Source organism: Puma concolor, chromosome B2 (genome assembly GCF_028749965.1).
Source record: "Puma concolor isolate L17-30 chromosome B2, mPumCon1.1.hap2, whole genome shotgun sequence".
NCBI lineage: Eukaryota > Metazoa > Chordata > Mammalia > Carnivora > Felidae > Puma > Puma concolor.
In genome coordinates, this window is record NC_141671.1 from 131,120,432 (window position 1) to 131,133,601 (window position 13,170).

Consider the following 13,170-nt stretch of genomic DNA (forward strand, 5'->3'; position numbering starts at 1 on the left):
TGCTCTGGCTCCTCCCCCCTCCAGCTCTTCATCCATCCTCATTTCATTCTCCCGCAACTTCAGTCCCACTGACAGGTCCTTCCTTTTTTTTTTTTTTTTTTTTTTCTTTTTTTAATGTTTATTTTTGAGAGAGAGACAGAGCGCAAGTGGGGGCGGGGGCAGAAAGAGAGGGAGCCTGAATCTGAAGCAGGCTCTAGGCTCTGAGCTGTCAGCACAGAGCCCGACGTGGGGCTCAAACTCCCAAACTGTGAGACTGTGACTTAAGCTGAAGTCGGACACTTAACCCACTGAGCCACCCAGGCGCCCCCTGACAGGTCCTTCTAATGAATACTGGAACACTCTCCATCCGTGTCCTATCTTAAACATAAATTACCCTTCTGGGACCACCCCCTTTTACATCTAGCTACTGTACAGACTCCCTATTCACAGCCAAGCTTCTCTGAAGAGTTGTCTACAGTCTCTAGTCCTCTTTACACACTTAGCAGCCAGGGCAGGCTAGCCACTAAGAAAATGGATTTGTGACCTGAATTGCCTGAGCTTGGATCCTGCTTCTACCATATGACTTTGGGCAAGACACTCAACCTCTCTGTGCCTTTGTTTCCTCACCTACAGAATGGTGTAATAAGAGTACCTGCCTCATAGGGCTGTTGTGGTGATTAAAGTAGTATTAATCTTTAGTGTCTGTAAAGCCAGAGAAGATTGTGTGCTTTTTATTTATTTTTCATTATTTATCACTTATCACTTATTATTTATTTATCATTATTAACCCACTCCAAAGGGAGTTAAGCTGCATTACTTTAGCAAAGCCTTGGTCGATGTCACCAGTGACTTCTATTTTGCTAAATTATTCGAGTGCTTCATAGACCTCTTCTCCGTTGATATTTCAGCAGTTCTGATACTCAGTTATGTCCCTTCTTGAGTTACTCTCTTCTCAGACTTGGATGATGTAAGTCTCCCAGTTTTCCTTCCAGTTCTCAAAATGATCCCTCGCAGCATCGTCTGCAGGCTCCTCCCGCCGCTCCACCCAAACCCCAGTGCTGGAGTTCTTTGGAGCTCAGCGGTCGGTCTTCTTTTATTTATTAACTTTCAAATTTTATTGTGATAAGAATACTCAACCTGAGATCTACCTTCTTAACTGAGGTCCTCTTCTTCTTACTCCCTACTATCCCTAAGTAAACCCATCCACTCCGTGTTTGTGATTTCTTCCATCTAGGATCCCCAGCTCAGAACTCTCTTCTGATACCTACTCATAAGCTCCTCATGCTTGCAATTGCACACCAAGCTCATGCAGTACTCACTTTCCCAACTGCACTCCAAACCTGTGTTCCCTGGGCATTGCCCTCCACCCAAGTTTTTGTGCCAGAAATCTAGAGGACTAGAGCTGCCACAACCCAGCTTCTGAGGTCTTTTACAGATAGTCATTCAACAAGTTCTGGCTTCTAGGCCTCCAGGAAACTTCTAGAATCTTTGCACTTTGCTCCCTCTCCACTGTCAATACCATGGTCCCAGCTTCTGTCATCTCTCTCCTGAACCACTGCACAGAACTGGCATTCCCTGTCTACCCACAGGATCCTTGGGTGGTCCTTTAAAAGCATACATGATGAGGGGCACCGGGGTGACTCAGGCAGTTGAGCGTCCGACTTCGGCTCAGGTCATGATCTCACAGTTCATGGATTTGAGACCCGCATCAGGCTCAGTGCTGACAATTCAGAGCCTGGAGCCTGCTTTGGATTCTCTCTCTCTCTCTCTCTCTCTCTCTCTCTCTCTTCCCCTCTCCCACTTGTGCTCTGTCTCTCTCTCTCTCAAAAATAAACATTAAAAAATTTTTTTATAAAAAAAGCACACATGACGAGGCACCTGGGTGGCTCAGTTGGTTAAGCATCTGACCTTTTTTTTAAATTATTTTTAAATTTTTGTAAATTTACATCCAAATTAGTTAGCATATAGTGCAATGATGATTTCAGGAGTAGATTCCTTAATGCCCCTTACCCATTTAGCCCACCCCCCTTCCACAACCCCTCCAGCAACCCTCTGTTCTCCATATTTAAGGGTCTCTTATGGTTTGTTCCTCTCCCTGCTTTAATATAGCTTTTATTTTTTCTTCCCTTCCCTTATGTTCATCTGTTCTGTGTCTTCAAGTCCTCATATGAGTGAAGTCATATATTTGTCTTTCTGTAATTTCACTTAGCATAATATCCTCTAGTTCCATCCAGTAGTTGTAATGGCAAGATTTTATTATTTTTTTAATTGCTGAGTAATACTACATTGTGTGTATATATATATATATATATATATATATATATATACCACATCTTTTTTATCCATTCATCCATCAGTGGACATTTGGGCTCTTTCCATACTTTGGCTATTGTCAATAGTGCTGCTATAAATATTGGGATGCATGTGCCCCTTCGAAACAGCATACCTATATCCCTTGGATAAATATCTAGTAGTGCAATTTCTGGGTCTTAGGGTAGTTCTATTTTCAATTTTTTGAGGAACCTCCATACTGTTTTCGAGAGTGGCTGCACCAGTTTGCATTCCCACCAGCAGTGCAAAAGAGATCCTCTTTCTCTGCATCCTCGCCACGATCTGTTGTTGCCTGAGTTGTTAATGTTAGCCATTCTGACAGGTGTGAGGTGGCATCTTATTGTGGTTTTAATTTGTATTTCTCTGATGATAAGTGATGTAGAGCATTTTTTCATGTGTTGGTTGGCCATCTGGATGTCTTCTTTGGAGAAGTGTCTATTCATTTCTTTTCCTCATTTTTCACTGGATTATTTGTTTTTTGTGTGTTGAGTTTGATAAGTTTTTTATAGATTTTGGATATTATCCCTTTATCGGATGTGTCATTTGCAAATATCTTCTCCCGTTCCGTCGGTTGCCTTTTAGTTTTGCTAATTGTTTCCCTTGCTGTGCAGAAGCTTTTTATATTGATGAGGTCCCAGTAGTTCATTTTTGCTTTTGTTTCCCTTTCCTCTGGAGATGTGTTGAGTAAGAAGTTGCTACAGCCAAGATCAAAGAGGTTTTTTCCTGCTTTCTACTTGAGGATTTTGATGGCTTCCTGCCTCACATTTAGGTCTTTCATCCATTTTGAGTTTATTTTTGTGTCTGGTGTAAGAAAGTGGTCCAGGTTCATTTTTCTGCATGCCACTGTCCAGTTTTCCCAGCACCACTTGCAGAAGAGACTGTCTTTATTCCACTGGATATTCTTTCCTGCTTTGTCAAAGATTAGCTGGCCATACATTTGTGGGTCCATTTCTAGGTTTTCTATTCTGTTCCATTGATCTGAGTGTCTGTTTCTTGTGCCAGTACCATACTGTCTTGATGATTACAGCTTTGTAATACAGCTTGAAGTTCAGGATTGTGATGCCTCCTGCTTTGGTTTTCTTTTTCAAGATTGCTTTGGTTCTTCGGGGTCTTTTCTGGTTCCATAAGCATCTGACTCTTGATTTTGGCCCAGGTCATGATCTCGTGGTTCATGAGATCACGCCCTGCATCAGGCTCTGCATTGACAGTGTGGAGCCTGCTTGGCATTTTCTCTCTCTCTCTCTCTCTCTCTCTCTCTCTCAAAATAAATAAATAAACATTAAAATAAAAACACACATGACCATATCACTCCCTTGTTCAGAAAGTATGGATGACTTCCCATTGCTTCTAGGAATAAATCCAAAGTTCCTTTTCATGGCTTAGGGGACCTGCATTATGTGACCCCACTGACCTCTTTCACCTCTTCCTCCTCCTCTGCCCTCTTCATTTGCTAGCTCCAGCCACATTGATAGTCAAGAGCAATCTAAGTTTCTTCTAAGTTAAAACTTTCACCCTCTTCATACCTCCACTCAACCCCCACAAGTCATGTCCCCACAATTATTCATCCTAAATCCTACTCATTTTGTAGGTCTCTGCTCAACTATGTCTTAGGGAAGCCTTCTCTGATTCCCAAAACTTGGTTCAGCTTCTCCATGCTACAAACTGCTTTAGCACCCTGCTCATTTCCATCTAAGGAGTTAAAAAACAGTTGTAGTTATGAGGTTATTTGGTTAATTTTTTTCAAAGTCTGCACCCCAGATCCCCTCCCTTCACTATCTAGAGCAAGAGATAGGTTTGTAGTTGAACTGGTCTTAAGGAAAATAAAGAGAGCTTCCCTGTCTACAGTTTTCTCAGGGTTAATACAAACACACTTCCTTCAGACATCACATCAATCAAAATGTCAGGAAATATTCTTAAGATAGATTGTTTAATAAGAGAAATTGTGACAGTGTCTGAGTTTTAAATGCAAGCAGATAAAGTAGGGAAAATTTAAATTATATATATACATACACACACACCCACCTTACACTTAGCTCAGTGGTAACTATATAAAGTGGTTTACAATATTCCTACCACCGATTTATCTAATACTGAATTTCAGCATGGCTTTTCTCCCACCAGCCTGATTCATGTAAATAGCCAACTGACGCTGATAGACTTGTAGAAAAAACCACACAGACTGCACTCCTTGCCAGAGTGACATCCTATATGGGAGGTAACCCAGTTCAGGCAATAAAAACATTTCAAGTAGAGGAAAGATTCATTTATTAGCCAAATTATAGCCTCTTCATTTCCTGGAGGTGAACCTTCTCAGTGTCTAGGAGACTATGGGAGCATTTTGAAGGTTCAGAACATATCCTCTGGTGGCAGCAGGAGGGGATGATGTGAACATCCTCACAGTGACCCTCAGCCCTGCCCAGTGTCACCTTCAGCAGACGATTTCCACAGCCTGCAATAACCAGGAGAAAAAAGAGTTCCCAGGCATGTGTTTCCCACAACACCCAACATTGCTGGTCTCCCCAGAGGCACAAAATAAAAATTGATTGAAAATAAACACTTCAGATGAGGAGATATCTGTACTAGATTTGAGTTTATGCCGCAAGAGTGAAAAGAAATTTACAGCCAAAATGACCTTTTGTTTGAGATCTAATGGAAATGGCAAGAGAAACTTGGTCTAAAATAACCATGAGAAACTTTGACCTTATACATGTAAGTAGACCCATTTCCCTAGTAATTTTCAAAGAGAAAGAACTAGCTGGCTATTATTCTCATATTTTAATTCTTCCTTAATCTGAAAGGTCTGCATCAATGTTGACTCAGGACAAGGTTCATTAACTCTCTCAAACAAGTGTTTATTGTGTCCCTGGCATGTGTCCAGCATTGTGCTAGGCGCAGAGGGTAAACAATATATTAAGCTTCAGCCCGGCCCTCAAGGAACCGATGGTCTATTGAAGGATACAGAAAAATAAAAAAGCAATTACCCTACAGTTGATGAGGGCTGTTTATAATAGTGGAAATACAGGAGGCTCTGAAAGCTTAGAGGAACATTCCCTAACCCAGACTTACAGGGTCATGATAGGCCTCTGAAAGAAGTGACATATAAGCTGGCCCTTGAGGGTAAGTGTTAGCCAGATGAAGGTCCAGTAAAAGTGGGATAAAAGTGCCCAAGGCAGAGAAAGGAGATGGTCTGGAAGCAAGAGAGAGCAAATCATAGTCAAAGAAGTCCAGTGCACTTGGAGCAGGCCACATTTTGCCCTCCTCCAATCAGGACGAACTAAATCCTATCTTTCCTCTTCCCACCAGAACTACTTTAATTTCACCTCTGTACGACGTACTTCTTTGACCTGTTTTGTGCATGTTTCTTTGGTTGGTTGGTTGATTGGTTGGTCTGCCCACTTCCCATTGATACCAGGCTCTCTCTGGCACCCTCCTCCTCGTTCTCCTCGGCAGGCCCTGTTGGTCTTGTCCCACTCATGCTCATACCCTCTTGGCTCACTTTCTCATGCTGTCTCCCGTCCACCCTCCACCTCTCGGCCAGAGTGTTTTAAAATGCAAATCTGATCATGTCAACCCTCCTACTTTAAAACCCTTGTTTGTTTTGTCCTGTTTGGGTTTTGTTTTTTTTTTTTTTCTTTTTCTTTTTGGTAGCACTTTTATTTTTCCTTATGCCATGACATATCCTTGGGCTGTGATATTCTCACATGGAAATAGAAAAATAAGATGTGTAAGTTAGCCTTAAAAGCTGAGAAATACGCACCAAAATCTTACATAAATTAAGACAGTGCATAAATTCACAGGTACAAATACACAAATTGTTTTGCCACTATAGTGAGTAGTTTAAACCCTGTGCTTTTCTGCTGAAAAAAACATTGGATGAGAAATAAAATGGAGTCCAAAGGCTTGGATTAGCTGTGCTTCCTAGCTCTGCTGGAAGACTGCAAGAAAGAAGTGACAGTTCATTCATAAAGTCTTGCCAGCCTCTAGAGATATCTAGGAATTGCCATTAGTACTCTGTTCAGATCTAATCAAGCCCCAGAGGAGTGAATAGCTCACATGAAATTGTCAGCCAGCCAAAGCCCTCACATCAGGCCAAGTCCCTTCCATAACCACATTACCCTTAGCTTCCCCATGTCACACAGAATGCCCAACCGAATGTGTAAACTTTAAACCCAACGTACATACAGAATTTCAGAAAATGTATTATAAAGAAACAGTTAATGAGACACTGCTGAACAGTGCTATTTGCCTTCCTGTCAGACTAGGAGAAGTGTCTTTTTAAAAAGGCATACTCCAGGTAGACAAGTCTAACAGAAGATGTATACCTCTGTCAGGGCAAACCTGTACTTGTGGACGGACTCGTACAGAAAACTGTGTATCTGCCAGCAGTTCATTTAAAAGTATTTGCAATGGCAAACACACAGGCCAAACTCACTGGCGCTCTACCTGCTAATCCACACCTGCTGGAAGGTTAAAGTTGTAGCCTGACACCATAATTGCACTCAAAGGAGTGGTAACCTTAATTTTCATTGTAGTTGGCTCCAGAGCTGTGACATCTGTGTCCTGAAGTCAGTACCACTGGGCTCCTTGGTAATGCCACCAGCCATGCAATGCACATTGGGTTGGCATCTACGCCCTTACCACTATAAGCTTCACATCTTATGGTTGCATTAGAGGCCTTCTCACAAATGCCATGATTTCATGCCAAAGAAGGATGGCTACAAAGAGCTTCTCAGTCTAAGAACCTCTCATTTTCAGAGAACCTCAGCTGACTTCAAGGAGCTGAGTTCTATTCTCCAGAGAGGACACTAAGCAGCGGTACCTCCTGTTTGACATCCAGAATAGGATGGCACCACTTCTCCTCCATGTCATGTGCAATTTCCTTCGCTTCTGTGGTAGTGAAGCTCTAACATCTTATTCTCGCAGTCTTTGGAAATATTCTTCCAAGTCTCAACAAGCTGGGTTCAGAAATAAGATAACGGGACCAGGTGTAACCTTCATGAATGGACATTGACCCAAGTCTGTACACCCAGCAGCGTCTGACCAGAGGCATGCTGGAACAGCACAGTCAGAATAGCAAAATGTATAGCTGGGCTACAGTTATAAACAAGACCCGTGACAGGTGGCCTTGACGTTCAAGGGAGCTTCACTTAAGAAGGGAGTAGGAATAGCAATAAGAATCACTGCAGAAGGCAGAGTGTCAGATTCCCCATCCCACCCAGTAGGAGTAGAGCCACACGCGATAGCATTCTTTGATGACAGATACCCGTCTTGTTCTGGGTTCATCATCCATATGATCTCCCTCTGTCCCATACCTACCATGACATCCTGTTGTTTGGGGCAATAAATAACAGAAGGCAACCAGGCACACTGATTATCATCCTTAGCAGAGACATCTTTGCTCATGCTGAGGGAAAGACAAGTGACTTCTCCATTCTTCTTGATACTTTCATTTCCTGCCTACACAGATGAAAAAGAACTGCCCGTGGGGCACCTGGGTGGCTCAGTTAGTTAAGCATCCAACTCTTGATTTCGGCTCAGGTCATGATCTCATGGTTTGTGAGATCAAGCCCCACATCAGCAGGCTGTCAGCACAGCACACAGCCTCCTTGGATTCTCTCTCTCCTTCTTCTGCCCCTCCCCCAACTTGCGCGCTCTCTCTCTCTCTCTCTCTCTCTCTCAAAATAAACTTAAAAGAACTGCTCTTGAAGAAGTGACAGCATCTGAAGAGGCTTTGATTACTTAAATTCTTTAGTGGCCTCAAAGGCCCTGTCTGACCTCACCCCTGCCTACCTGCACCACCTCGTCTGCTGCCTTTGCCTGCTCACCCTCTATCCTTCAGTCACACTTGACTTCTTTCCATCCTCAGACACACTGGGCTCTCTCTTGCCTCAAGACATTCACACATGTCCTTCCCTCACTACTCAATCTATTGCCTGGCTTTCCTCCAGATGGCGAAGTCCTGAGTGTGGAGGCTATGCCTCTTGTGTTCATTGCAGTATCCCCAACTCCTAGCAAAACGTTTGGCTCAAAGCGTGTGTCAAACACAGGGGTGAGTGAATAAGAAGAGGCTGTAAGCAAACATTAAGGTTTGGTGACCACAAGCTGAGTGAGTGGTTATCTCTGGGCTTCTATTTTCTTTGTGACATGACATTATCTAAATGCAAGGAGGAAGGTGAGTAACATGGAAGGGGTTTTTTGGCTTGCTTGTTTTGTTGTTTTAAGAGGGTATGATACAACAAACCCCTACTACCCATCACCTAACTGCAATAATTATCAATATATTGCCAAACTTGTTTCATCTACACCTATTGTTGGATTTTTGTAGGCATATAATTTACATACAATCCAGTGGTTTTAAGACGATTCATGAAGTTGTTCAACCATCACTATTATTAATTCCAGAACATTTCTATCACCCCAAAAAGAATCCCTCTACCCTTTAAGTAGTCGCTCCCCATTCTCCCCTCCTCCAGCCTCCGGAAATAACTACCCTACTTTCTGTCTTTGTGGATTTGCCTATCCTGGATACTTCATATAAATGGAACCATACAATATGTGGCCTTTTGTGTCTGGCATCTTTCACTCATCATGATTTTTTTTTAAGATTCATTCATGTCGTAGCATATATTACCACTGCATTTCTTTTTATAGCCAAATAATATTCCACAGACATAGCACAATTTGTTTATCCATTCATGGACAAACATTTGGGTTGATGGACATTTTTGGATTATTTCCAGCTTTTTGGCTAAAGATGGAAGGGTAATGAATAAAGTATCCACATAGTTGGGGTTTTTTTAGCTGTTTATTTTACTCAATAAGTAGTTTAATACTTAAATACAGATCCATAATGGAATTTTTTTCTTTTTTTCTTTTATTTAAATCCAAGTTAGTTAACATATGGTGTAGTAATGGTTTCAGGAGTAGAATTTAGCGATTCACACATATAACACCCAATGCTCATTCCAACAATTGTCCTCCTTAATGCCCATCACCCATTTAGCCCATCCCCCCATCCAACACCGCTGCTGCAACCCTCATTTTGTTCTCTGTATTTAAGAGTCTTGTACAGTTCACCTCCCTCTCTGTTTTTATATTATTTTTCCTTTCCTTCTCTTATGTTCATCTGTTTTGTTTCTTAAATTCCACATACGAATGAAATCATATGATATTTGTCTTTCTGTAACTGACTTATTTTGCTTAGTATAATGCATTCTAGTTCCATTCACATTGCTGCATATGGCAAGATTTCATTCTTTTTGATCTCCAAGTAATATTCCAGTGTGTGTGTGTGTGTGTGTGGTGAATATATATATATATATATATATATATATCACATGTTTATCCATTCATTCAGTTGATTAAAATATCCATGTAGTTAAAGGGAGAAAGAGCATATAGGAAAGCATATTTCAGGCCATAGGGATACCTGGTTGAATTTGAGGCCATAAAATAATGCTGCACTATCATATACTTTTATGGCACACAAAACCCTCTGAAGTGAGCTCTGCCTCTTCCCCATAACTGCACTCAGCAGTTCTACTAAACTTCTTGCAGTTTCTTGAACTTTATTTCACTCAGCTCTGGTGTTGGCAATGTCTTTCTCTCTGTGGAGACCATTTTCTTCCAGGATTTACCTCCTTTTGCCATCTATCTTTGGAGTCTCAGATCAGACATCAATTCCCCCAAGACATTATCCCTGACACTCTTGTTGGTGTTAGGTGCTCCTTTCAAGTGTCCCCTGGTATCCCTAATCACTCCATCACAGCACTTACAGCACTACTTTGAAACCTCACCCCTGCACTACCACTGGACTATAAGCTTAAAAGGGGAAAAAAAAAGTTAGAGAGGGATGGAGGCAAACCATAAGAGACTCTTAAAAACTGAGAATAAACTGAGGGTTGATGTGGGGTGGGAGGGAGGGGAAAGTGGGTGATGGGCATTGAGGAGGGCACCTGTTGGGATGAGCACTGGGTGTTGTATGGAAACCAATTTGACAATAAATTTCATATAAAAATAAATAAATAAATAATTTACTGTTAACCCCCCAAAATAAAATAAAATAATTTTTTCAGAAATATTAGCTTATCAATTCTCCCCTTGTTTTTCTTTGTCCACATTTGCTGTTCCATTCTTGAATGAGGATGTCTAAAACAAAACTGGAAAGTGACAAGAAGCTACTCTCTCAGGTGGACACATGTGGAAAAGAATAGAGTCCTAGCCAGAATTTAAAATATAATCTAGCATTAATGATAGCATCTTAATTGACATTGAAGAGGGTCAAAGTGCTTTTTCAAAAGAAAGAAAACTTAGTAATATGCTTTCCCCATTACCATCAATTTTGTTAACTTAACTTTTTATTCCTGTTTGTTAATTAAAATTTTGGCTGTGTATACCCCTCAAAATCATTAAACTACAGAATATCTGGATTTTTAATAGCATACTGCGTTAATAGGGATATTGCCTGAACTTGACCAAATAAATCCTTCTTTAAAATAACCACACAGAAAATATAGCTACATTTAAAACACTGTATGCTCCAAGACTTTGAATGAATTTTCCTCTGAGGAAGGCACTGTGTAGAGGAAGAAATATCTGACACATACAAATTAAGTGAAGTTGATCTATTGAAATGTAGCTGGCAACAGTCCAGCTTCTTAGTTTGCTTTTAATAGTTTATTTCTAAGTGCATGCATCTTTAAACTAGTTATATAGCTTATTTTTACAAGAGACAAATAGTGAGAGATGGCCTTAAATTGGCTCTTGCTATGCAATCCAAAGTATATCTTAATGCAAGTTCCCCTGTGCTTATCTAATAATGAGGTTGGACAAGAATAATGCTGCCTTGGATTGCAATGTTCAAGGCATTCATTAAAGTTAATAATCAGTGCTCTTGCATAGAAGCTTTATGCCTAACGTTGATCGGCTCTTTGTTGTGGGGAGTTTGCTTGCATTCAAGTAGCAAGGAGCTCACCACAAAGGCCATCAGGTAGGTTTCCATGGTAGCAGCCCTTCTTTTGTTATTCTCGTTTGTAACAGAGACAGTATCCAAATACTCACTGTGTCACTGCTTAATGAAAAGAAATAGAATATTAATAATACCAGGATAGTCAGGAAGCTAGTCTTTGAGTGTGACAATAATGGAGGGAATGCTGTCTCCTCAGGTTTTCTTTACAGCAGCCATCCACCAAGTGTGACTGGTGACCCTTTGATCTTATTACCTTATGTCCTATTAATGACCTTCAGAGGTCTCATATTATTACTCTAGGAACAAGTAATGATGGATAGAATCGTTTCATCAGTGCTGAACCTGATAAAATACGAGTTTGCAACTGTACACTAATAAGAGTGTTATGTAAACCTGGAAGAAATCAACTTTTTTAAGATACAAGGATAACACTGAAGAATGAAAATAGCTTTGAATTTTTGTTGTGTTTGTGTGTATATTCATTTTTCTTTAGTGACTCAACACCTGGATTTCTCGTTGTCTTTGTTGTCTAAAAAAAATACATTCTGGTAAGTGTCACTTCCCTTTGGTTGTGACTCAATTATTTGAGCCCATAGCAGCACATGGGAGCTTTATTATGCAGCCGTGTCTTGTTCTAACAGAGATCACCAGAGAAGTCACCTGGTGTGCATTCATTCAAATAAAAAGAAGAATTTACTAAGGCTTAGCATTGTTCTTCTATTTGGCTCTGCTAAAACATCATTTTTGCCACTTACTCAGGAGAGTAAAAAGTATAACTCTAATTTAATTTAATTTAATTTTCTCCTTCCCCCAGGCTAGATCTGAAAACATTTATGAACTGGTAGGATTTTAGTGCTTCAGTTTTAGCTACTTTAATTTATGAGATTTCCACAGGGCATTGTATGGCTTTCCTGAGCCTTCATTATAAATGACCCTAAGTAGGTGTAACATGCATGGAAGTATGTAAAAATTCTACCATATATTAAATACATTTTAAAATACTTTAAAAAAAAACTTCAGTGAGATGGAGAACAGGAATAGGAAATTAGAGGGATGCCTGTGTGGCTCAGTCAGTTAAGTGCCCAACTTTGGCTCAGGTAATGATCTCAGAGTTCATGAGTTTGAGCCCCACATCAGGCTCTGTGTTGACAGCTTGCAGTCTGGAGCCTGCTTTGGATTCTTTGTCTCTCTCTCTCTCTGCCCCTCTCCCATCTCTCTCTCTCTCTCTCTCTCTCTCTCTCAGAAATAAGTAAACATTAAACAAAATTTTGAGTAGGAAATTAGATATGAATTTGGCCAGTGATGCAGAAATGGAAAGGACCCAGGATTGACATGGAAGAAATTTAAACTGAATCAAAGTTTGAAGGTTTCCAGCTTGAAGCTGTTAAGAAGCATCCATTCACCTTTCAGGTGGGGTGGATAAGAGGGGGAATGTGGGCTTTCCCAGTGGACTGACAAAAATGAAATCAGGGCAAAGGATAGATTCAAGGTCAGCAGGCCCAGAAACTACTATTCAAGGTCAGCAGGCCCAAGAAAAAGGAGATACAGTGGGACAGGAAGTGAGCAGGAAGGAGTGGAAGCAGAGCCTCTGGAGCCAGACAGGAGGAAGGGCTAGACTGATAGAATTCTGGCAAAAATCAACATTTTTGCCTCTGTTTAATAGATATAAATTTAATGGATAAACAATTTCAAGATGTGTAATATACCAGAATTGGAATCCAGAAGGTGAAGAGAGTACAGAGTGGAAGAAATATTTAAAGTAGTAATGGCCAAGAATTTCCCAAAATTAATGACAGACACCACACCACAGATCCAGATCCAGGAAGTTCAGAGAATACCAAGCGGGATAAGTACTAAAAGCATCTACAAATACTGTATTCACGCTGCAAAAA

General features: G+C 40.8%; 1 protein-coding gene and 1 long non-coding RNA gene across 28 annotated transcripts in view; one reads left to right on the top strand and one right to left on the bottom strand.

The window, feature by feature from the left end:
- Positions 1–13,170, top strand: part of AIG1 (androgen induced 1) — a 245,402-nt gene that overhangs the window by 209,522 nt on the left and 22,710 nt on the right. The gene's annotated exons all lie outside the window — the stretch shown is intronic.
- The window catches only part of LOC147581259 (uncharacterized), a 169,760-nt gene that overhangs the window by 81,578 nt on the left and 75,012 nt on the right, over positions 1–13,170 (bottom strand). The window contains exon 4 of one of the 16 annotated variants that reach the window (XR_015251595.1): positions 2,303–4,759. The exons of the other annotated variants lie outside the window; for them this stretch is intronic. This is a non-coding gene — a long non-coding RNA (uncharacterized LOC147581259). Of the gene's footprint in view, positions 1–2,302; positions 4,760–13,170 lie in introns of those variants that run through there. 16 annotated transcript variants of the gene reach the window in all.